Genomic DNA, 24243 nt, shown 5'->3' with positions numbered 1-24243 from the left:
AGCCGACATGAAATGATGTCAGAAGATGGGCAGCGCTAACAGCGCAAGGCCAAGGGATAACACGACAGCGCAGACTCCTGTACAGCAAATAACAACGCTCAGGAGGCTGCGCCCAGCACCAAGGTGGGATTCTTGACATCTGTGCTGCGTCTCATTACGAAGGGAACTCTCGCCTCCAACACAGTTTGACTGTGTAAGGGCCTAAATGTTATACGTGTTCCTTTCAGCGTGTGCAAGGAGAAAAATGAAAAGAGCAACCTTTGACTTGTGCAGCACTACTGCTGCATAAGCTGTGGCTCTTCTAGTTTGTAACACCTGAGGGGGGGTTAAAGGTTACCTTTAAAATTGGTTCAATTAGGCTTCGGCCTACACTCTGCTCCCCCCGCAGAGCCTGGGCTCTAACACCACCAGTTGGTGCCCGGTACTGCTAGCTGCACAGAGAAAAACACCAGCCAAAGTGTCAGTGGGGTTCAGCAACGCCAGCTGTTCCCCTGCTGTGCAGCCGGCAACGTGTCCTGCAACAGCCACGCAGGCACAACAGACCCAAAGCTGCCGCCAGTGCAGGCTTCGGCCTACACTCTGCTCCCTCTCCTCCTGCTGACCCTGGGCTCTAACACCGCCAGTTGGGGCCCGGTAATGCTAGCTGCACAGAGACAAACACCAGCCAATGTGTCAGTGGGGTTCAGCACCGCCAGCTGTTCCCCTGCTGTGTAGCCGGCATCGTGTCCTGCAAAAGCCACGCAGACACAAGAACTGAAATTGAAGGGATCCTGTCGCCCCACCCCCAGGTGTTTGTGTGTTTTCCAGCCACCTTGTACAGCAGTAATGCTGCATGTGTGCAAGGTGGCTCATAAACTTATTCTCCTCGCACATGTGGACCTGAACACGTCTAAAATGTGTCCTCTGTGACCATTTAACCGTCCCGGAGGTGTGACTTTCCTTTGTAATGACACGATGCAACCCCCTTGGTAGTGCTGCCCGTCTTCTGGCATCATTGTTTGGCTGCCTGCGCCTCTGCGGCCGCCCTGACCCACACAACGCCCCTCGGTGTCTTATTTATTTGGACTGCGAGGGTGTGATTGACGGGCATGAGCAGTGCTTATGTTCGCCTGTCCCTCATCTCCTTCCGCCTTCTTCGGACTGTGCGGCTTCATGGCCGCGGCGTGCGATAAGGGATCAGCTGACGCCGCACAGTCTGAAGCGGGTGTAAGGACCCGAGTGTGAGAGGCAAACCTATGTACTGCGCCAGGCCATGAATCCCAGCCCCGCAGTGTTTTAACTATGTAAAGACACTGCGTGGCTCGGATTCATGGTCATCGCAAACCGCAACAGCCGACATGAAATGATGTCAGAAGATGGGCAGCGCTAACAGCGCAAGGCCAAGGGATAACACGACAGTGCAGACTCCTGTACAGCAAATAACAAAGCTCAGGAGGCTGCGCCCAGCACCAAGGTGGGATTCTTGACATCTGTGCTGCGTCTCATTACGAAGGGAACTCTCGCCTCCAACACAGTTGACTGTGTAAGGGCCTAAATGTTATACGTGTTCCTTTCAGCGTGTGCAAGGAGCAAAATGAAAAGAGCAACCTTTGACTTGTGCAGCACTACTGCTGCATAAGCTGTGGCTCTTCTAGTTTGTAACACCTGAGGGGGGTTAAAGGTTACCTTTAAAATTGGTTCAATTAGGCTTCGGCCTACACTCTGCTCCCCCCGCAGAGCTTGGGCTCTAACACCACCAGTTGGTGCCCGGTACTGCTAGCTGCACAGAGAAAAACACCAGCCAAAGTGTCAGTGGGGTTCAGCAACGCCAGCTGTTCCCCTGCTGTGCAGCCGGCAACGTGTCCTGCAACAGCCACGCAGGCACAACAGACCCAAAGCTGCCGCCAGTGCAGGCTTCGGCCTACACTCTGCTCCCTCTCCTCCTGCTGACCCTGGGCTCTAACTCCGCCAGTTGGGGCCCGGTAATGCTAGCTGCACAGAGACAAACACCAGCCAATGTGTCAGTGGGGTTCAGCACCGCCAGCTGTTCCCCTGCTGTGTAGCCGGCATCGTGTCCTGCAAAAGCCACGCAGACACAAGAACTGAAATTGAAGGGATCCTGTCGCCCCACCCCCAGGTGTTTGTGTGTTTTCCAGCCACCTTGTACAGCAGTAATGCTGCATGTGTGCAAGGTGGCTCATAAACTTATTCTCCTCGCACATGTGGACCTGAACACGTCTAAAATGTGTCCTCTGTGACCATTTAACCGTCCCGGAGGTGTGACTTTCCTTTGTAATGACACGCTGCAACCCCCTTGGTAGTGCTGCCCGTCTTCTGGCATCATTGTTTGGCTGCCTGCGCCTCTGCGGCCGCCCTGACCCACACAACGCCCCTCGGTGTCTTATTTATTTGGACTGCGAGGGTGTGATTGACGGGCATGAGAAGTGCTTATGTTCGCCTGTCCCTCATCTCCTTCCGCCTTCTTCGGACTGTGCGGCTTCATGGCCGCGGCATGCGATAAGGGATCAGCTGACGCCGCACAGTCTGAAGCGGGTGTAAGGACCCGAGTGTGAGAGGCAAACCTATGTACTGCGCCAGGCCATGAATCCCAGCCCCGCAGTGTTTTAACTATGTAAAGACACTGCGTGGCTCGGATTCATGGTCATCGCAAACCGCAACAGCCGACATGAAATGATGTCAGAAGATGGGCAGCGCTAACAGCGCAAGGCCAAGGGATAACACGACAGTGCAGACTCCTGTACAGCAAATAGCAATGCTCAGGAGGCTGCGCCCAGCACCAAGGTGGGATTCTTGACATCTGTGCTGCGTCTCATTACGAAGGGAACTCTCGCCTCCAACACAGTTGACTGTGTAAGGGCCTAAATGTTATACGTGTTCCTTTCAGCGTGTGCAAGGAGCAAAATGAAAAGAGCAACCTTTGACTTGTGCAGCACTACTGCTGCATAAGCTGTGGCTCTTCTAGTTTGTAACACCTGAGGGGGGGGTTAAAGGTTACCTTTAAAATTGGTTCAATTAGGCTTCGGCCTACACTCTGCTCCCCCTGCAGAGCCTGGGCTCTAACACCGCCAGTTGGTGCCCCGAAGTGCTGGCTGCACAGAGAAAAACACCTCGCCAATGTGTCAGTGGGGTTCAGCACCACCAGCTGTTCCCCTGCTGTGTAGCCGGCAACGTGTCCTGCAACAGCCACGCAGACACAAAGCTGCCGCCAGTGCAGGCTTCAGCCTACACTCTGCTCCCCCTGCTGACCCTTTGCTCCAACACCGCTAGTTGGGGCTCTAGGAAGATAAGCTTGAATAGGTCCCCATCCTGGTTCCAGCACCGTCAGCTGGTTCTGGGCAGAGCCTTTGGCTTAGGTGCCTCCTTCTGGGTATCCGAGTTCCACCAACGTCAGGTGGTCCTTGGTAGTGCTTTCAGGCACGGGTACCTCCTGCTTAGTAACCGGGTTCCAGTAACGTCAGCTGGTCCTCGGTAGTTCCATTGGCTATTGGACCTTCGGCTACCCATCCGGGTTCCAGCACCGTCAGCTGGTTCTCGGCAGTGTCTTTTGCTCTTGTACCTTCTCCTCCCCATCCTGGTTCCAGTACCGTCAGCTGGTTCCGGGCAGAGCCTTTGGCTTAGGTGCCTCCTTCTGGGTATCCGAGTTCCACCAACGTCAGGTGGTCCTTGGTAGTGCTTTCAGGCACGGGTACCTCCTGCTTAGTAACCGGGTTCCAGTAACGTCAGCTGGTCCTCGGTAGTTCCATTGGCTCTTGGACCGTCGGCTACCCATCCGGGTTCCAGCACCGTCAGCTGGTTCTCGGCAGTGTCTTTTGCTCTTGTACCTTCTGCTCCCCATCCTGGTTCCAGTACCGTCAGCTGGTTCCGGGCAGAGCCTTTGGCTTAGGTGCCTCCTTCTGGGTATCCGAGTTCCACCAACGTCAGGTGGTCCTTGGTAGTGCTTTCAGGCACAGGTACCTCCTGCTTAGTAACCGGGTTCCAGTAACGTCAGCTGGTCCTCGGTAGTTCCATTGGCTCTTGGACCTTCGACTAGCCATCCGAGTTCCAGTTCCATCAGCTGTTTATCGGCATTTTCTCAGCCTTCTTGTACCTTCTGCTACATTTCCAAGTTCAAGACCCTAGAGACGACGACCCGGAACACCACCCCTAAGATGACGACGACACCAGAGACGACGACCACTGAGATGACGACGACCCTGGAGACGATGACCCTGAAGACCACCCCGATGACGACGACCCCGGAGACGACAACCCTGGAGACGACGACCCTGGAGACGACGACGACATGGGAGACCGAGAAGCAGAAGAACAAGAGGCTGCAGAACAAAGAGCAGAAGAACATTAAGCATAAGACTAAATATCAGAGCAAAAGATATTATCTAAATTATAAGCAGAAGAAGACTAAGCAGTGTATGGGGGTGAGTCCGTTCCTCCTCGTGGTGCCCCTGGATAAAGCCTGATGCTGCAGGCCAAACTGAACGCGGACAAATGTAACTCTTTTGTGACAGGCAGAATGGAAGGTGTAATCTTCAAACTTTTATAGATAACAACTACGGGAATGCCTGTCACAAATAAGAATATGATGAAGAAGTTGAATATGAAAAAGATAATAGTTAAATAAAAAGAATATGAACAATGTAAAAAAAAAAAATTATAGGTAGAAGAAGAAGAAGATGAATAAGGTGAAGATAGTTGATGTCAAAGAAGCTGATGATGAGGATAATGAAGAAGAAAGTGTGGGAGAAGTAAAAAAGAAGGTGAAGGACGTGGAAGTAGTGAAACATCATTATCTGACAAAAAAAAAAAAAAAAGTCAAAATCTTTCTAACGCGGAACGTCATAAAAAAAACTAAAAAACCTGCTATTCTATTTGTTTGGGCTAAACCTCTGTGCCTTTAATGTCTCCGCCACCTCCCCCAATAAATCCTACATTATTCTTAGTTGTTTTCCTTCATGTAGAATTAACCTACAAGGAAAGAAAGGGTTTATTTTAATTCCGATATTTTCGTCCCATTGACTTGCATTGGGATCGGGTATCGGTATCGGATTAGATCCGATACTTTGACGGTATCGGCCGATACTTTCCGATACCGATACTTTCCGATATCGGAAGGTATCGCTCAACACTATTAACGATCGTTTTAATTTTGGTTTCAAATATTGTTAGTACAGGTGAAAACAACATCTTAGAGAAATCTGCTTCTATATTTGCCTGGACTTTAATTTATTCTGAGAAGTCTCATTTCATGGATGAGATATGTTTTCAGCGAAAATATATTTACTCATTACTGAGATGAGAATTAACAGTTGGTGCTCATAAAATTCTATGGAACTTGCAGTAGAATATTTTTGTCTGCCTCTAGCTCCTTTCCTTCCTCTATTCATAGAATTTTCTTTTCCAATGTTTTTATTTTCATTTTAGCAACATGACAAGATTCAAGTTTGAAGGCATTGTTTGTCATTAGGTAACATATAACATATAATATTCCATATTATAATAGACATTTGACATATATTGGGTGTCTATAAGACTTTGTATTGTATAATTTACAATTTTAAACATATCAAACGCTTCATATCGTTTTAAAGATTTAGAAAAAGTACAGAAAAAGTACATTCCAATATTTTCGTTTTCGTAACAAAACATGACTCATTTTTATAGGCATTTTTGCCGATATGTAACATAACATACCATATAATATTTTTATGTTTAATCATTCTCTATAAAGCTTTATTTTGCTTCAATATCAATTTTGGCTATTATAAACGCTTTATATCACTTTATAGATATACAGTAAAAATAAACTGAAATGTACAAAAATAAAGTAAACTTTATACAACAATTTTTAAGGTACGTATATTGGATATATATCTATGAGAATAGATGTTATGGATATATTTTGTCCCAGTGAGACCACTTATTTGTATATTTCACTAGTTAATTATTCGCTAGTGCGAAGGATAATTCATATGTCCTATGGAGAGATAGTTGTTCTATTATGTCTGAAAATGAAGGAGGGAGATGATGTTTCCAGTTAAAAGCTATGCTGTTTTTTACTACCAGTAATATTTGTATAATCATATTCCTTTTATCTAGATTAAGGTCCTCGAGGCCCAGGGAAAGCAAAGCTATATGGGGAGTTAAATTTAGTGGTTTGCCATAAATTTTGTCAATAAGGGTAGATATTTGTGTCCAGAGAGGTTTTAGTTTTGGGCAATGCCAAAACATGTGAAGGAGGTCCCCTTAATGCCACATTTTCTCCAACAGGAGGCTGATCCATCTTGACTAATATGAGCTAATCTTGCTGGAGTATAGTACCAGCGGGTATTTACTTTGAAATGACATTCTTGAAGAGACATACAGTTAGGTCCATATATATTTGGACAGAGACAACATTTTTCTAATTTTGGTTATTGAGATTACCACAATGAATTTTAAACAAAACAATTCAGATGCAGTTGAAGTTCAGACTTTCAGCTTTCATTTGAGGGTATCCTTATTAATATTGGATGAAGGGTTTAGGAGTTTCAGCTTCTTAGCATGTGCCACCCTGTTTTTAAAGGGACCAAAAGTAATTGGACAATTGACTCCAAGGCTATTTCGTGGACAGGTGTGGGCAATCCCTTCATTACGTCATTCTCAATTAAGAAGATAAAAGGCCTGGAGTTAATTTTAGGTGTGGTGCTTGCATTTGGAAGGTTTTGCTGTGAAGTAAACATGCGGTCAAAGGAGCTCTCCATGCAGGTGAAACAAGCCATCCTTAAGTTGTGAAAACAGAAAAAACCCATCCGAGAAATTGCTACAATATTAGGAGTGGCAAAATCTACAGTTTGGTACATCCTGAGAAAGAAAGAAAGCACTGGTGAACTCATCAATGCAAAAAGACCTGGGCACCCACGGAAGACAACAGTGGTGGATGATCGCAGAATAATCTCCAAGGTGAAGAGAAACCCCTTCACAACAGCCAACCAAGTGAACAACACTCTCCAGGAGGTAGGCGTATCAATATCCAAATCTACCATAAAGAGAAGACTGCATGAAAGTAACTACAGAGGGTTCACTGCATGGTGCAAGCCACTCATAAGCATCAAGAATAAAAAGGCTAGAATGGACTATGCTAAAAAACATCTAAAAAAGCCAGAACAGTTCTGGAAGAACATTCTTTGGACAGATGAAACCAAGATCAACCTCTACCAGAATGATGGAAAGAGAAAATTATGGCGAAGGCTTGGTACAGCTCATGATCCAAAGCATACCACATCATCTGTAAAACACGGTGGAGGCAGAGTGATGGCTTGGGCATGCATGGCAGCCAGTGGCACTGGGTCACTAGTGTTTATTGATGATGTGACACAGGACAGATGCAGCCGAATGAATTCTGAGGTATTCAGAGACATACTGTGTGCTCAGATCCAGCCAAATGCTGCAAAATTGATTGGTCGTCGTTTCATACTACAGATGGACAATGACCCAAAGCAACTCAGGAGTTTATTAAAGCAAAGAAGTGGAATATTCTTGAATGGCCAAGTCAGTCACCTGATCTCAACCCAATTGAGCATGCATTTCACTTGTTAAAGACTAAACTTCAGACAGAAGGGCCACAAACAACAGCAACTGAAAACCACTGCAGTGAAGGCCTGGCAGAGCATCAAAAAGGAGGAAACACAGCGACTGGTGATGTCCATGAGTTCAAGACTTCAGGCAGTCATTGCCAACAAATGGTTTTCAACCAAGTACTAAAAATGAACATTTTATTTAAAATTATTGAATCTGTCCAATTACTTTTGGTCCCTTTAAAAACAGGGTGGCACATGTTAAGGAGCTGAAACTCCTAAACCCTTCATCTAATTTTAATGTGGATACCCTCAAATGAAAGCTGAAAGTCTGAACTTCAACTGCATATGAATTGTTTTGTTTAAAATTCATTGTGGTAATGTGTATAACCAAAATTAGAAAAATGTTGTCTCTGTCCAAATATATATGGACCTAACTGTAGATAACGTGGAATCATATGTGGAAGACAGAGCGTCCTCCCAATCTTCTCTGGTAAAGGTAGACTGCAGTTCCCTTTCCCACTTGCATATATAGGGATGTTTAGGCATTTCCCAATCATGATTAAACCAGTCATAAATATATTTGTGACTCCAAAAGACTACGTGTTCCGTGTTACTTACTAAGTTTAAGGATGCTTCGGAGAATTTAGGACCCTTCTGGAGAAACTTTATGACTTGTTCTTTTAACATTACAAATTGTAAAAACGTCGATGACGGGAGTCTAAACTTATCTTTTAGGTTGCTAAATTTTATGAAAGAGCTACCATCATAGACGTCTCCCAATCTCTTAATTCCCCTTTCTTCCCATAGAGTTGGAAGTGTAATATTGTTACATGTAGAAATAGTGGAGAGAGGAATTTTAACCAAGATAGATTTTTTGGATGTTCCCTTTCTTGATCTGGACAATTTTTCCCAAGCATGTATGGTGGCCTGGAATATTGGGTGAGCCACTGAGTTGAGTTGATGGCCAGTTAGTGTTTTTATAATTAAATCTTTGGGGTGGTTGTTTTTATTTAGAAGGGTTTCCATATCTAACCACGCTGGGGGTTTTGATACTGTTAGCCAGAATCTGCTTTGTTTTATCAAGGATGTATAATAATGGGCAGCTATATTGGGAATCCCCAAGCCCCCATATGCTCTTTTTTTGTAAGTGATACTTAAGGGTGTCCTGGGTTTTTTATTATTCCAAATAAATTTATTAATGATGGTTTGGAGAGATGTAAGGTATGATACCGAAATGAGAAGAGGAATGGAGCTCAGAATGTATAGAATCTTAGGTAGTGTAAAGATTTTTATTGTGAGGACTTTGCCCCACCAGGAGAGGAATTTATGCCCAAAGGTGGTAGTGTCATTATTTATAGTGTTAATTAAGTAATTAATATTATTTGTTACGATGTTGTTTAGATTTTTAGTGATCTTAATCCCTAAATAGGTAAGTTCTTTATTAGCCCAGGTAATGGGGGAAAAAGCTTTAATTTTTTTAATTTGCTCTTCATCTACATTTAAGGGTAGGATTTTTGATTTTGTTGCGTTAATTTTGAAATGAATCCAATGTCTTGTGAAGTTCTGACATGGAGTTGATAGGGTCTGTTAGGGTGAGAATGATGTCATCAGCAAACATACTTAGTTTGTATTGGCGAGAGGGGGTTTCCAATCCCTTGATGTTATTATTTTGTCTGACCATTTGTGCAAGGGGCTCCATGGCTAAGATAAAAACGAGTGGGGATAAGGGACATCCCTGCCTTGTACCATTTGTTATAGTGAAGGAGGGAGATACATGATTGTTAGCAACGATTTTTGCTCTAGGGTTGGAGTAGAGGGCCATAATTGTAGTAATAAAGGAATTATCAAACCCAAATTTGATCAGGGTCTGTCGTAGGAAGCCCCACTCCAGACGGTCAAAAGCTTTTTCTGCGTCTAGAGAGACAATCAGGGTGCTTTGTTTTGATTGATTAGCTATTTTGATGGCGTTGATGATTCTCCTGGTACCGTCTGAAGCGTGGCGACCCACGACAAACCCGATCTGGTCATTATTTATTAAGGTGGGAAGTATCAGATTAAGCCTATTAGCTAGAATTTTGGCATATATTTTGATGTCGCAATTGATTAAGGAAATGGGTCTAAAATTGGCAATGTCTTCAGGGTTATCTTTGAGCTTGGGAATTAAAACAATAGAAGCTTCGAGCATTTCAGTAGGGAAGGTACCCGAGGATGAGGCCATGTTAAATGATTGCAAGAGATGGGGGGAGAGAGTTTTGTAGAAAGTTCTATAATAATCATTGCCAAAGCCATCGGGACCTGGGGATTTTGATGGCTTTAGTTGCTTAATACAATCTTCTATCTCCTCTAAAAGGGAGCTGATAGGATTGACTTGTCTTCCGTTGTTATTTTTGGGAGGTTGATTGAAGAAAGGAATGAGGTTATGGCATCTTGGTGGAGTTGGGAGGGTTTTTTTGGGGGGATGATGTTATATAGCTTCTTGTAGAATTTTGCAAATTCATTTATTATGTCTTGGGGGTGGGATAGTGTTGTTCCTTTTGAATTTTTTATTTTGTCAATTCTGTTATGGAGCCTTCGTTTTTTAATGCGATTGCACATAAATTTAGTGGGCTTGTTTAAAGATGTATACAATTTATATTTAGAGTTTTTGACTGCTGCTTCATAAGGGGAGAATAATAGTAATTTTAGTTCTTGTGTCAATTTCGATATTTCAGACTGTAACGTAGAAGAAGGGGAGGGGAGTGCAATTTGTTCATTAATTTTATTTTTTAGAAGAGACTGGATTCTTTCTGTTTCCGCCCTTTTTTCTTTCTTTTTTCTGGAAGAAATCTGGATCAGCAAACCTCTAATCATTGCCTTGTGGGCACACCATCTAATGATGGGGTTAGTGGAGTCAGAACAATTTTCTTTAAAGTACAGTTTAATCGAGGATTCTATTGAGGATTTATGTAAGGGGTTGTTGATTATATTAGAGTTACATTTCCACAGAGTTTTGTTGTTTATTGGGGGTCCCAGAACGAGCTCTCCAACCACCGGGGAATGATCTGAAATTGTTCTGTCTTTTATATAAATTTTTGTAAACCTTGCCAAAGTAAAGACGTCGGCGATAATTAGGTCTATTCTGGACGCTGATTGATGAGTCTCTGAGAAGAAGGAGTATTCAATGGAAGAGGCGTTGATACATCGAAACGTATCGTAGAGCTCATTCTGGAACAGCCAAGGGTTGAGATCTCCTGTTTGTGGTCTCTTTTTGGAAGAAGAGTCAAGTAGGTGGTCTGGGGTGGAGTTAAAGTCTCCCAGTATAATGGGTATACCTTTTTTGTTTTGGTCGAATTTTTTAATGAATTTATTTAGAAATTTTTTTGGGTTTTTATTAGGAGCATAGATGTTGGCGATTGTGCAGGTTATGTTGTTAATATGGCAAATTAGGATGTGGTATCTGCCGTTATTGTCCTTGACTTCTTCAATAAATTCAAATGGGATCGAGTTTTTTATTATTGTCATTACCCCCGCTTTCTTTTTTGAATTGTTAGATTGGTATATATGTGGGAAAATTTTGTGTTCAAATTTTGGGTGGTCTTCATTTTTAAATTTGGTCTCTTGGACACATATTATGTCTGTTTTAGAGTTTTCAAGTTCTCTCCATAGGGAAAATCTTTTCCTAGGACTATTGAGTCCTTTAATATTGTATGTCATGATTTTAAGGTTCATGTTTATAGTGTCTTGTGTAGAAAGAGTTGGGGAAAGTGGAAGTTAAAGTAGAAATAAAAGTCTCACTCGTCAATACTAGAACGTACCTCTATTGATCAAGAATTAAGGTGTATGTGGTACATCTATAAGTGAATTAAATATTTACAATTCAAAAATGGGGTGTATAGAATACACCAACAATTGAGAAGTTTGTTTAATACAAGAACCCACTCACAGTGGGATATATCTTCCTGGGGGTATGAACTAAACGGGAACTGAGGAAGAAGAAAATTAACCTCTTGTATAGGGAAGCAAACCATATGTAATAACAGCTTATGATGAATGAATTATCTAAACCGAAAGTTCAAAGACAAGATCATGACCATGACCTATGTATTTTCAACGGTAACCTCTATGTGAGGGGTTGTCTTTTAATGAAGCAATAAATTTTTGGCCTTCTTCAGGTGTGAAGATTGGAATGGTTTTTCCATTTGAAAAAACTAGGAGTTTGAGAGGGAATCCCCATCTATATGGGATATTTTTGTCCCTGAGTGTGGAGGTAATAGCATTAAACGTTTTCCTGGAATCCAGTGTCTCCTTGGACAGGTCCGTAAATATTTTGAGGTTGTTATAAGGCTCTGGAAAGGTTTTTTCATTTTTTAAGTATTGCAATATTCTTTCCTTGGTGTTGTAGAAATGAATTCTGAGAATTACATCTCTGGGGATATCTGGTGCAATTTTGGGGGGTTTTGGGAGTCTGTGGATTCTATCTATGATTAGATCTGAGTCTGATAGAGTAGGAATAGCTTTTTTAAAGATGGATTTTACATGGTTTGAGAGGTTGTCCGTGTGGATATGTTCCGGAATACCTCGGATTTTTACGTTATTCCTGCGATTACGGTCTTCTATGTCAGCCAATTTGATTTTTAGCCTTTTGACCTCTGAAGATAGATCATGGATAATATTGGAGGATTTTGTAGTAGTTTTTTCTACTGCATCAATTCTTGTTTCGTGATCAGAGATTTTTATGTTAAGTTGTTCAAGAGTAGTTTCAAACCGTTTGGCTTGGATGTCGAAGCTTTTTGACATATTTTCGTTTATTTTGTTAGCTAGATTAAGCATATATGCCTGTGTTGTTGCTGAGGGAGGAGATTTGATTAGGGTTTGTGGCCAATAAGTTCGGTGGGGTTGTATCTTGGTCATTGTCTAACTTGAGTTTATTTTTTAGTGGACTTGTGTTAGGGGAAGAGTCACTAAAGCTGGAGAAATCTTCTTCATGTTCTGTTCCTTGAGATGGTGTGGAGAGTTTTTGTCTCTCCTCTCGTTCTTTTCTTTTGTTGGACTGAGATGAGTCCATACTTTCAGGTTGACCCTCTATCTGAGGTAATTTTGGAGGATTCCATTTTTTTATTTTTTGAGGGGTATTATAGGTTTTTCTCTCATCTCTTATGGGGGATCTGGATTTTTCAGGGCTCAAAGTGTTAACCTTGTCCCCTGGAGAGTAGCAGTGGTAATGTATTCTTTCCTCTCCTTGCATTTTGGTTTGCTTAGAGAGTTGAGGAATGTTAGATTTAGGAATGGTTCCCTCTTTTTTCCCCATGGTGATGATGCTATTCAGAGTATCTTCGTCAATAATAACTATCAAATATGCTTACAGAACTTACACAGATATTTAAACCTGTTAAGAAAAAGCAGAGTACTGATAGTAATTTATGTCAATTAGATCTTATCAAATCCTGTCAGGAGGGAAGAAAAGAAAAGAAAATATATTGCAGCAAATATAAACAAGAATTTAAGCAAGTGTATCCAGTAGTAATCTACCTCTCCAGAGGTTAGGGTCAGGAGCCTGTAGAGAGAGTACAGTAGATGTAAAAGAATTCTCTAGTCTGAGAAGACTGTGGAGGAAGGGGAACCACAAGGCGCAGCAAGCCCTGAAAAACGTTGCTGTAGTATAAACTTGTGGCCTGATACCAAAGGCCTTGCCAAGGTCTGTTTATAGTGCTCCTGTATCAGGGGTGAGAGGGTATTTGTTTTCCCACAGCCCCAATGGCGGGGATTTACCAATTTCTTTGTTGGAATGCAGACTGTGGAAAGAGGGGTAGCACAAGGCACAGCAAGCCCTGATAAACACTGCTGTAGTATAAACGTGTGGCCTGATACCAAAGGCCTTGCTACGGACTGTTTACAGTGCTCCTATATGAGGGGAGAGAGGGTATTTGTTTTCCAAAGCCCCAGGGAGCTTTAGTATAGCAAATGTCCAGTTCCTTTGCTGGAAGACTGTGAGAAGGGGGGGTACCACAGGGCGCAGCAAGCCCTGAAAAATGCTGCTGTAGTTTAAACGTATAGCCTGCTACCAACGGCCTTGCCAGTGCTGTTTATAGTACTCCTGTATCAGGGGTGAGAGGGTACTTGTTATTCCACAGCCCCAGTGTGATTTAGTACAGCAGATGACCTGCAGATGCTTTGTTAGAAGGAGTACCACAGGGCGCAGCAAGCCCTGAGAAACAATGCTATAGTATAGCAGCTATCTTGGGTTAGTACCCTGATAAGGTGAAGTTAGCAAAAATAAGCAAGCTGTAGCTGAAGGGAGATGGGGACCATAAGGCCCAGCATACCCTGAGAAGTATTGTTAATGTGACATAACTAGGGTTGAGCGAAACGGATCGTTCATTTTCATAAGTCGCCGACTTTTGGCAAAGTTGGCGTCTCATGAAACCGACCCGATCCCTGTGTGGGGTCTGCCATGCGGTACGCGACTTTCGCGCCAAAGTCGCGTTTCAATGACGCTAAAAGCGCCATTTCTCAGCCAATGAAGGTGGACGCAGAGTGTGGGCAGCGTGATGACATAGATCTCAGTCCCCACCATCTTAGAGAAGGGCATTGCAGTGATTGGCTTGCTTTCTGCCGCGTCACAGGGGCTATAAAGGGGCGTTCCCGCCGACCGCCATCTTACTGCTGCTGATCTGAGCGTAGGGAGAGGTTGCTGCCGCTTCTTCAGAAGCAGGGATAGTGATAGGCAGGGTACATAAAGCCACAAACCGCTTGTGCTGTAGCGATTTCCGCTGTCCAACACCACCTTTTGTTTGCAGGGACAGTGGAGGCTAGATTTTTTTTTCCTCAGCGCTGTAGCTCATTGGGCTGCCCTAGAAGGCTCCCTGATAGCTGTGTTGCTTTGTGTGTACGCCGCTGTGCAAACCAACTGCTTTTTTCAAAGCACAAATCCTGTTGTTCCTTCCTTTCTGCACAGCTATCTTGTGTGTTTGTCCCCACTTTTGTGTGCAGCAGTCCTTTTTATAGCTGCCTGCCATACTTTCCTGAGATTACTGCAGGGAGATAAAGATTGGCAAGTCTGCCTCTGTGCCAGTCCTGTGTGTGGCATCTGTCTCTCATTGTGTGCCACCGAAAACCACTGTGTAATACTGGGCCTTTTTTTTTTCTCTAAATTCTCCGTTTTAAAAAAAAAATAATTAGTGGGAGATAAAGATTGGCAAGTCTGCCTCTGTGCCAGTCCTGTGTGTGGCATCTGTCTCTCATTGTGTGCCACCGAAAACCGCTGTGTAATACTTGGCCTTTTTTTATTTTTGGGGTAAATTCTCCCTTTTCAAAAAAAAAAAAAATTAGTGGGAGATAAAGATTGGCAAGTCTGCCTCTGTGCCAGTCCTGTGTGTGGCATCTGTCTCTCATTGTGTGCCACCGAAAACCACTGTGTAATACTTGGCCATTTTTTGGGGGGGGGTAAATTCTCCCTTTTCAAAAAAAAATAATTAGTGGGAGATAAAGTTTGGCAAGTCTGCCTCTGTGCCAGTCCTGTGTGTGGCATCTGTCTCTCATTGTGTGCCACCAAAAACCACTGTGTAATACTTGGCCAATTTTTTTTGGGGGGGTAAATTCTCCCTTTTCAAAAAAAAATAATTAGTGGGAGATAAAGATTGGCAAGTCTGCCTCTGTGCCAGTCCTGTGTGTGGCATCTGTCTCTCATTGTGTGCCACCGAAAACCACTGTGTAATACTTGGCCATTTTTTTGGGGGGGGGTAAATTCTCCCTTTTAAAAAAAAAAATAATTAGTGGGAGATAAAGATTGGCAAGTCTGCCTCTGTGCCAGTCCTGTGTGTGGCATCTGTCTCTCATTGTGTGCCACCGAAAACCACTGTGTAATACTTGGCCATTTTTTTTGGGGGGGGTAAATTCTCCCTTTTCAAAAAAAATAATTAGTGGGAGATAAAGATTGGCAAGTCTGCCTCTGTGCCAGTCCTGTGTGTGGCATCTGTCTCTCATTGTGTGGCACCGAAAACCACTGTGTAATACTTGGCCATTTTTTTTGGGGGGGGTAAATTCTCCCTTTTCAAAAAAAAAATAATTAGTGGGAGATAAAGATTGGCAAGTCTGCCTCTGTGCCAGTCCTGTGTGTGGCATCTGTCTCTCATTGTGTGCCACCGAAAACCTAGTGTGTAATATTGTTTTTGTTTTTTTGTTTTTTTTTTTAATTCTCCCAGAAAAAAAAAAAAATAGTGGGAGATTAAGATTGGCATTTCTGCTTGAGTGCTGGTCCTGTGTGTGCCATCTGTTTCAAATTATTGGGGCACAGAAAACCTAGTGTGTACCATTGGGCCTGATTTTCCTTTCAGTGTCAGGCACCTATAAATGTATATATAAATCCTACAGAAGTTTGAGTTCACCCTATAAGTTGTTTTACAGTAACAAATACCGTTACATGGGTTACGTTTTGCAAACAATGAGGAAGTCTAGTGGAAGAGGTCGTGGCCGTGGGTGGTCATTGTCAGCTGGTAATGATGGTAGTGGTGGTGGAGCATCAGGTGGTCGTGGTAAAAGCAGTACAGCACCTAAGTCTCGAGTTGTTGAGCCAGGTTCGTTGTCTGGCTACACAAGGCCTCGAACGCTCTCTTTTCTGGGAGTAGGAAAACCACTTTTGAAGCCGGAGCAGGAGGAATAAGTATTGGCTTTCATTGCTGACTCTTCCTCTAGCTCTTTCGCCTCCTCCTCGGAAAGTGCCAAATGTCAGAGCAGTGCATCGTCAGTGGATGCTCCCAGTCAGGAACAAGTCGCTTCCTTGTGTCCTTCACCCAGAACAACAGTGAAGGATGCGTCAGTCGACAGAACAGGTTACTCCATGGAGCTCTTTACACATACCGTTCCTGGGTTAGACAGTGAAACAGTTAACAGGCCATGCCCATTAGAAGTTGAATCGGACATGGAGTGCACAGATGCACAGCCACAGCCAGATTACTATGCTGTTCCTTTGACTCAGACCAGAACATTGCCCTCGCAGTGTACTGAGGCAGAATCAAACCCAGCGGAGACTATGGTGCCCCGTCACGAACGCAATACCACCAGCTTACACGGTGACACAGACGAAGTTGCACACGACAAAGAAGAGGAGGTCATAGATGACCCAGTTGTTGACCCCGATTGGCAGCCATTGGGGGAACAGGGTGCAGGCGGCAGTAGTTCTGAAGTGGAGGATGAGGAGCCGCAGCAGGCATCAACATCACAACAGGTTCCATCTGCCGGGCCCGTATCTGGCCAAAAACGTGTGGCAAAACCAGTTGGAGGACAGCGTGGCCATCCGGTTAAAGAAGCTCAGTCTGCAATGCCTGAAAAGGTATCCGATAGTAGAAAGAGTGCAGTCTGGCATTTTTTTAAACAACATCCAAATGATCAGCGCAAAGTCATCTGTCAAAAATGTTCAACTACCTCAAGCAGAGGTCAGAATCTTAAAAGTCTAAAAACAAGTTGCATGCATAGACATTTATCCACCATGCATTTGCAAGCCTGGACTAACTACCAAACGTCCCTAAAGGTTGCAGCACCCTCGGCCAATGAAGCTAGTCAGCAATGCTACATCCCTTCCCTCCCTGTAAACCCACCATTTCCCGCACCACCTGCAGTATCTGTGCAGCTTTCGTCACCAGGCCAAAGCAGTCAGGGAATCACCAGGTTCGCAGTAGGAAACACTGCATGTAGGGCACCGGCAAGAATACCATCTCCAACCCTCTCTCAGTCACCCAGGTCCACCGGCACCCCCACTAGTTCAACCGTATGCAGCTCTCCAGTCCAGCTCACCCTTCATGAGACTCTCGTTAGGAAAAGGAAGTACTCATCCTCGCATCCGCGTACACAGGGTTTGAACGCCCACATTGCTAGACTAATCTCATTAGAGATGATGCCCTACCGGTTAGTTGAAAGAGAAGCTTTCAAAGCGCTGATGGACTACGCTGTACCACGCTACGAGCTACCCAGTCGACACTTCTTTTCTAGAAAAGCCATCCCAGCCCTCCAACAGCATGGTAAAGACCGCATCGTCCATGCACTCAGGCAGTCTGTGACTACAAAGGTGCACCTGACAACAGATGCATGGACCAGTAGGCATGGCCAGGGATGTTACGTGTCCATCACGGCACACTGGGTGAATGTGGTGGATGCAGGGTCCACAGGGGACAGCAATATTGGGACAGCTCTGCCTAGCCCACGGTCAAGGAAATAGTTGGCTGTAGGCGTTCGCCCCCCCTCCTCCTCTTCCTCCTCCTCCTGCAGAAGCGAGAGCTCGTCCACAGACTGCAGTCGCACATCCACTCCATCTGCAGTTGCCGCTGTTGCACACCAGGTGTGCCATTATGGGACAGCTAGTGGCAAGCGTCAGCAGGCTGTATTGGCAATGAAGTGTTTGGGCGACAACAGACACACCGCGGAAGTTCTGTCCGAGTTCTTGCAGAAAGAAACTCAGTCATGGGTGGGCAATGTACATCTTGAGGCAGGCAAGGTAGTGAGTGATAACGGAAGGAATTTCATGGCTGCCATAGCCCTTTCCCAACTGAAACACATTCCTTGCCTGGCTCACACCTTAAACCTGGTGGTGCATTGCTTCCTGAAAAGTTATGCGGGGTTACCTGACCTGCTCCTCAAAGTGCGCAGACTTTGCTCGCATATCCGCCGTTCGCCCGTACACTCCAGCCGTATGCAGAACTGTCAGCGTTCTTTGAACCTTCCTCAGCATCGCCTAATCATCGACGTTGCAACAAGGTGGAACTCCACACTGCACATGCTTCAGAGAGTGTGCGAACAGAGGCGTGCTGTTATGTATTTGTGGGAGGATACACGGGCAGGCAGTTGGATGGCAGACATGGAGTTGTCAGGTGTGCACTGGTCGAAGCTACAAGACCTGTGTCAAGTCCTTCAGTGTTTTGAGGAATGCACATGGCTGGTTAGTGCAGACAACGCCATAATAAGCATGAGCATCCCCCTAATGCGTCTGCTGATGCAAAGTTTGACGCACATAAAGGAGCAGGTGTCTGCAGCCGAGGAAGAGGAAAGCCTTGATGACAGTCAGACCTTTGTCTGGTCAGGGCCGTGTAGAGGACGCGGTAGCGGGCGAAGAGGAGGAGGAGGACAAGGAGGATGATGGGGATGAGTACTTTTTTAATGAGGAAGCTTCTCCTGGGCCAACAGAAATTAGTGGCGTTGCAAGGCCGGGTTCTGTTTTCTTAAGGGAGACAAGTGACGTAGATTTGCCTGTAACTGCCCCTCAAACCAGCACAACCGCAGGTTTGACAACTGGAACTTTGACCCACATGGCGGATTATGCCTTACGTATCCTCAAAAGGGACCCACGCATTATTAAAATGATGAGCGATGACGATTACTGGTTGGCCTGCATCCTTGACCCTCGCTATAAAGGCAAATTGCAAAATATTATGCCACATGAGAACCTCGCACAAATATTAGCAACCAAACAAGCTACTCTTGTAGACCGTTTGATTCAGGCATTCCCAGCACACAGCGCCGGTGATGGTTCTCACACAAGCTGCAGGGGGCTACAGGGCAGAGGTGTTAGAGGTGCACAGATCAGAAGTGGCGTTGGACAGAGGTGTTTTCTGACCAGGTTGTGGAGTGATTTCGCAATGACCGCAGACAGGACAGGTACTGCAGCATCTATTCAAAGTGACAGGAGACAACATCTGTCCAGTATGGTTACTAACTATTTTTCATCCCTTATCGATGTTCTCCCTCAACCGTCATTCCCATTTGATTACTGGGCATCCAAATTAGACACCTGGCCTGAATTGGCAGAATATGCATTGCAGGAGCTTGCTTGCCCAGCAGCTAGTGTGCTATCAGAAAGAGTATTCAGTGCTGCTGGTTCAATATTAACCGAAAAAAGGACTCGTCTGGCTACCCAAAATGTGGATGATCTCACCTTCATTAAAATGAACCACTCCTGGATTTCAAATTATTTTGCCCCACCTTTCCTGGCTGACACCTAGCTTTCCTATAAAAAGGTCTTGCTTGTGGACTGGTCTTACTGAGTGTTCCAATCTCTTAATTTGCAGCAGCTGTTTGTCCAGCATACGACATGTTTACACCTCCCTCAATGGGAAAATTCCCCCCACGGGGCCGTGGTCTCGCCACTTGGCGCAAGCACCCGTTACAGTGCTGTTTGTCTGAAGAGGTGGGTGTGCCCGCTTTTGGTCGACGGCACTGCCACTGGGTCCCTAATAGTACAATGAAGTGTCTCTGGCGGTGGTGGTGCGCACCCAACGTCAGACACACCGTTGTAACATGAGGGGCCCTGGGACGGTACCGCCAGCCACAAGAGAGTTCCCCCCAGCTCAAACTGTGCTCTACCACATGCAAAATTATCTCGCACAGCTCCACCAATGTTTAGTCTATGCGCTGACATCATTCAATGCCTGGCACTGACAATACCAATTTGTTGACATCTATGATGCTAGTTAAAGTAGTCTGGGTCAGTGTCCTATATTGACACCAGTAAATACTTACTGCCAAATTACTATGTCAGAAACTCAGCAGATGAGCCCACCCCTGTACCTAAGTATGCCACACTTTTTTTTTTTGTTTTTTGTTTTTTGGCGAGACATTAACATCTATTTATTTTTTGTGAGTACTAACTGTGTCAGACACTTCTTGCAATCCTCATCCGCTGACCACAATGCTGCCTGTGTATCCATGTAACCGATTTAAAACTGCCTTGAGCCTATTTTTTGTTATTTTAGGCCTTCATTAGCCTGTCTGCGGGCCTTCATTAGCCTGTCTGCAGGCCTTCATTAGCCTGTCTGTGCTCCCTCCTTGCAATCCTCCTCCTCCGCTGACCACAATGCTGCCTGTGTATCCATGTAACCGATTTAAAACTGCCTTGAGCCTATTTTTTGTTATTTTAGGCCTTCATTAGCCTGTCTGCGGGCCTTCATTAGCCTGTCTGCGGTCCCTCCTTGCAATACTCCTCCACTGACCACAATGCTGCCTGTGTATCTATGTAACCGATTTAAAACTGCCATGAGCCTATTTTGTTATTTTAGGCCTTCGTTAGCCTGTCTGCGGTCCCTCCTTGCAATACTCCTCCGCTGACCACAATGCTGCCTGTGTATCCATGTAGCCGATTAAAACTGCCTTGAGCCTATTTTTTGTTATTCTAGGCCTTCATTAGCCTGTCTGCGGGCCTTCATTAGCCTGTCTGCGGTCCCTCCTTGCAATCCTCCTCCGCTGACCACAATGCTGCCTGTGTATCCATGTAACCGATTTAAAACTGCCTTGAGCCTATTTTTTGTTATTTTAGGCCTTCATTAGCCTGTCTGCGGGCCTTCATTAGCCTGTCTGCGGTCCCTCCTTGCAATCCTCCTCCTCCGCTGACCACAATGCTGCCTGTGTATCCATGTAACAGATTTAAAACTGCCTTGAGCCTATTTTTTGTTATTTTAGGCCTTCATTAGCCTGTCTGCGGGCCTTCATTAGCCTGTCTGCGGACCTTCATTAGCCTGTCTGCGGTCCCTCCTTGCAATCCTCCTCCTCCGCTGACCACAATGCTGCCTGTGTATCCATGTAACCGATTTAAAACTGCCTTGAGCCTATTTTTTGTTATTTTAGGCCTTCATTAGCCTGTCTGCGGGCCTTCATTAGCCTGTCTGCGGGCTTTCATTAGCCTGTCTGCGGTCCCTCCTTGCAATCCTCCTCCTCCGCTGACCACAATGCTGCCTGTGTATCCATGTAACCGATTTAAAACTGCCATGAGCCTATTTTTTGTTATTTTAGGCCTTCGTTAGCCTGTCTGTGGTCCCTCCTTGCAATCGTCCTCCGCTGACCACACCAATGCTACCTGTGTACCCCTGGAACCTATTTAAAAGTTCATAGAGCCTATTTATATATTTTATTTAATATTAATAAAGCCATGATGGACTACGCTGTACCACGCTACAAGCTAACCAGTCGACACTTCTTTTGCGAGAAAAGCCATCCCAACCCTCCACCAGCATGTAAAGGACCGCATTGTCCATGCACTCTGGCAATCTGTGAGTACAAAGGTGCACCTGACAACAGACGCATGGACCTGTAGGCATGGCCACGGAAGGTTACGTGTCCATTACGGCGCAATGGGTTAATGTGGTGGTTGTATGGTCCACAGGGGACAGCCTACTAAGTCTGTCTGCAGTCCCTAATTCAAATTGTCCTCCACTGTCTAAATCTGAGCTTCAACCTTCTGGCTCTCCTTAAGTGCTTTTTTAAAAAAAATTGGTGTTTGGGGCCTAATACCTCTGTTTGCCGCTCCCTGGTGTTCTCCTCAACTGAATAAATCTGAGCTTTAACCTTCTGGCTCTCATTTTTTTTTTTTTTAAATTGGTGGTTGGGGCCTAATACCTCTGTTTGCCGCTCCCTGGTGTTTGTCCTCAACTGTATAAAGCTGAGCTTCAACCTTCTGGCTCTCATTAAGTGCTGTTTTTTAAAAAGCTTGGTGGTTACGGCCTACTAACGGTGTCTGCCGCGCCCTGGTGTTCTCCTCAACTGAATAAATCTGAGCTTTAACCTTCTGGCTCTCATTAAGTGCTTTTTTAAAAAAATTGGTGTTTGGGGCCTAATACCTCTGTTTGCTGCTCGCTGGTGTTCTCCTCAACTTAATAAATCTGAGCTTCAACCTTCTGGCTCTCATTTTTTTTTTTTTTTTTAAATTGGTGGTTGGGGCCTAATACCTCTGTTTGCCGCTCCCTGTTGTTTGTCCTCAACTGTATAAAGCTGAGCTTCAACCTTCTGGCTTTCGGCCTATAGTATCAGATATTAAACAGCATTTGGCCTTCAACTTTGGTTGCGGCCTACTAACGGTGTCTGCCGCTCCCTGGTGTTTGTCCTCAACTGTATAAAGCTGAGCTTCAACCTTCTGGCTCTCATTAAGTGCTGTTTTTTAAAAAATTAGTGGTTAAGGCCTACTAACGGTGTCTGCCGCGCCCTGGTGTTTGTCCTCAACTGTATAAAGCTGAGCTTCAACCTTCTGGCTCTCATTAAGTGCTTTTTTAAAAAAATTGGTGTTTGGGGCCTAATACCTCTGTTTGCCGCTCCCTGGTGTTTGTCCTCAACTGTATAAAGCTGAGCTTCAACCTTCTGGCTTTCATTTTTTTTTTTTTTTTTTAAATTGGTGGTTGGGGCCTAATACCTCTGTTTGCCGCTCCCTGTTGTTTGTCCTCAACTGTATAAAGCTGAGCTTCAACCTTCTGGCTTTCGGCCTATAGTATCAGATATTAAACAGCATTTGGCCTTCAACTTTGGTTGCGGCCTACTAACGGTGTCTGCCGCTCCCTGGTGTTTGTCCTCAACTGTATAAAGCTGAGCTTCAACCTTCTGGCTCTCATTAAGTGCTGTTTTTAAAAAAATTAGTGGTTAAGGCCTACTAACGGTGTCTGCCGCGCCCTGGTGTTTGTCCTCAACTGTATAAAGCTGAGCTTCAACCTTCTGGCTCTCATTAAGTGCTTTTTTAAAAAAATTGGTGTTTGGGGCCTAATACCTCTGTTTGCCGCTCCCTGGTGTTTGTCCTCAACTGTATAAAGCTGAGCTTCAACCTTCTGGCTTTCGGCCTATAGTATCAGATATTAAACAGCATTTGGCCTTCAACTTTGGTTGCGGCCTACTAACGGTGTCTGCCGCTCCCTGGTGTTTGTCCTCAACTGTATAAAGCTGAGCTTCAACCTTCTGGCTCTCATTAAGTGCTGTTTTTTAAAAAGCTTGGTGGTTACGGCCTACTAACGGTGTCTACCGCTCCCTGGTGTTCTCCTCAACTGAATAAATCTGTGCTTTAACCTTCTGGCTCTCATTAAGTGCTTTTTTTTAAAAAAAATTGGTGTTTGGGGCCTAATACCTCTGTTTGCCGCTCACTGGTGTTCTCCTCAACTGAATAAATCTGAGCTTCAACCTTCTGGCTCTCATTTTTTTTTTTTAAATTGGTGGTTGGGGCCTAATACCTCTGTTTGCCGCTCCCTGTTGTTTGTCCTCCACTGTATAAAGCTGAGCTTCAACCTTCTGGCTTTCGGCCTATAGTATCAAATATTAAACAGCATTTGGCCTTCAACTTTGGTTGCGTCCTACTAACGGTGTCTGCCGCTCCCTGGTGTTTGTCCTCAACTGTATAAAGCTGAGCTTCAACCTTCTGGCTCTCATTAAGTGCTGTTTTTTAAAAAATTGATGGTTAAGGCCTACTAACAGTGTCTGCCGCTCCCTGGTGTTTGTCCTCAACTGTATAAAGCTGAGCTTCAACCTTCTGGCTCTCATTAAGTGCTTTTTTAAAAAAATTGGTGTTTGGGGCCTAATACCTCTGTTTGCCGCTCCCTGGTGTTTGTCCTCAACTGTATAAAGCTGAGCTTCAACCTTCTGGCTTTCGGCCTATAGTATCAGATATTAAACAGCATTTGGCCTTCAACTTTGGTTGCGGCCTACTAAAGGTGTCTGCCGCTCCCTGGTGTTCTCCTCAACTGAATACATCTGAGCTTTAACCTTCTGGCTCTCATTAAGTGCTTTTTTAAAAAAAAATTGGTGTTTGGGGCCTAATACCTCTGTTTGCCGCTCCCTGGTGTTCTCCTCAACTGTATAAACCTGAGCTTCAACCTTCTGGCTCTCATTAAGTGCTTTTTTTAAAAAAATTGGTGTTTGGGGCCTAATACCTCTGTTTGCCGCTCCCTGTTGTTTGTCCTCAACTGTATAAAGCTGAGCTTCA

Source organism: Ranitomeya variabilis, chromosome 5, assembly GCF_051348905.1.
Source record: "Ranitomeya variabilis isolate aRanVar5 chromosome 5, aRanVar5.hap1, whole genome shotgun sequence".
NCBI classification, from domain to species: domain Eukaryota; kingdom Metazoa; phylum Chordata; class Amphibia; order Anura; family Dendrobatidae; genus Ranitomeya; species Ranitomeya variabilis.
The sequence above is the reverse complement of the archived record's forward strand: the minus strand, read 5'-3'. Positions refer to the sequence as shown.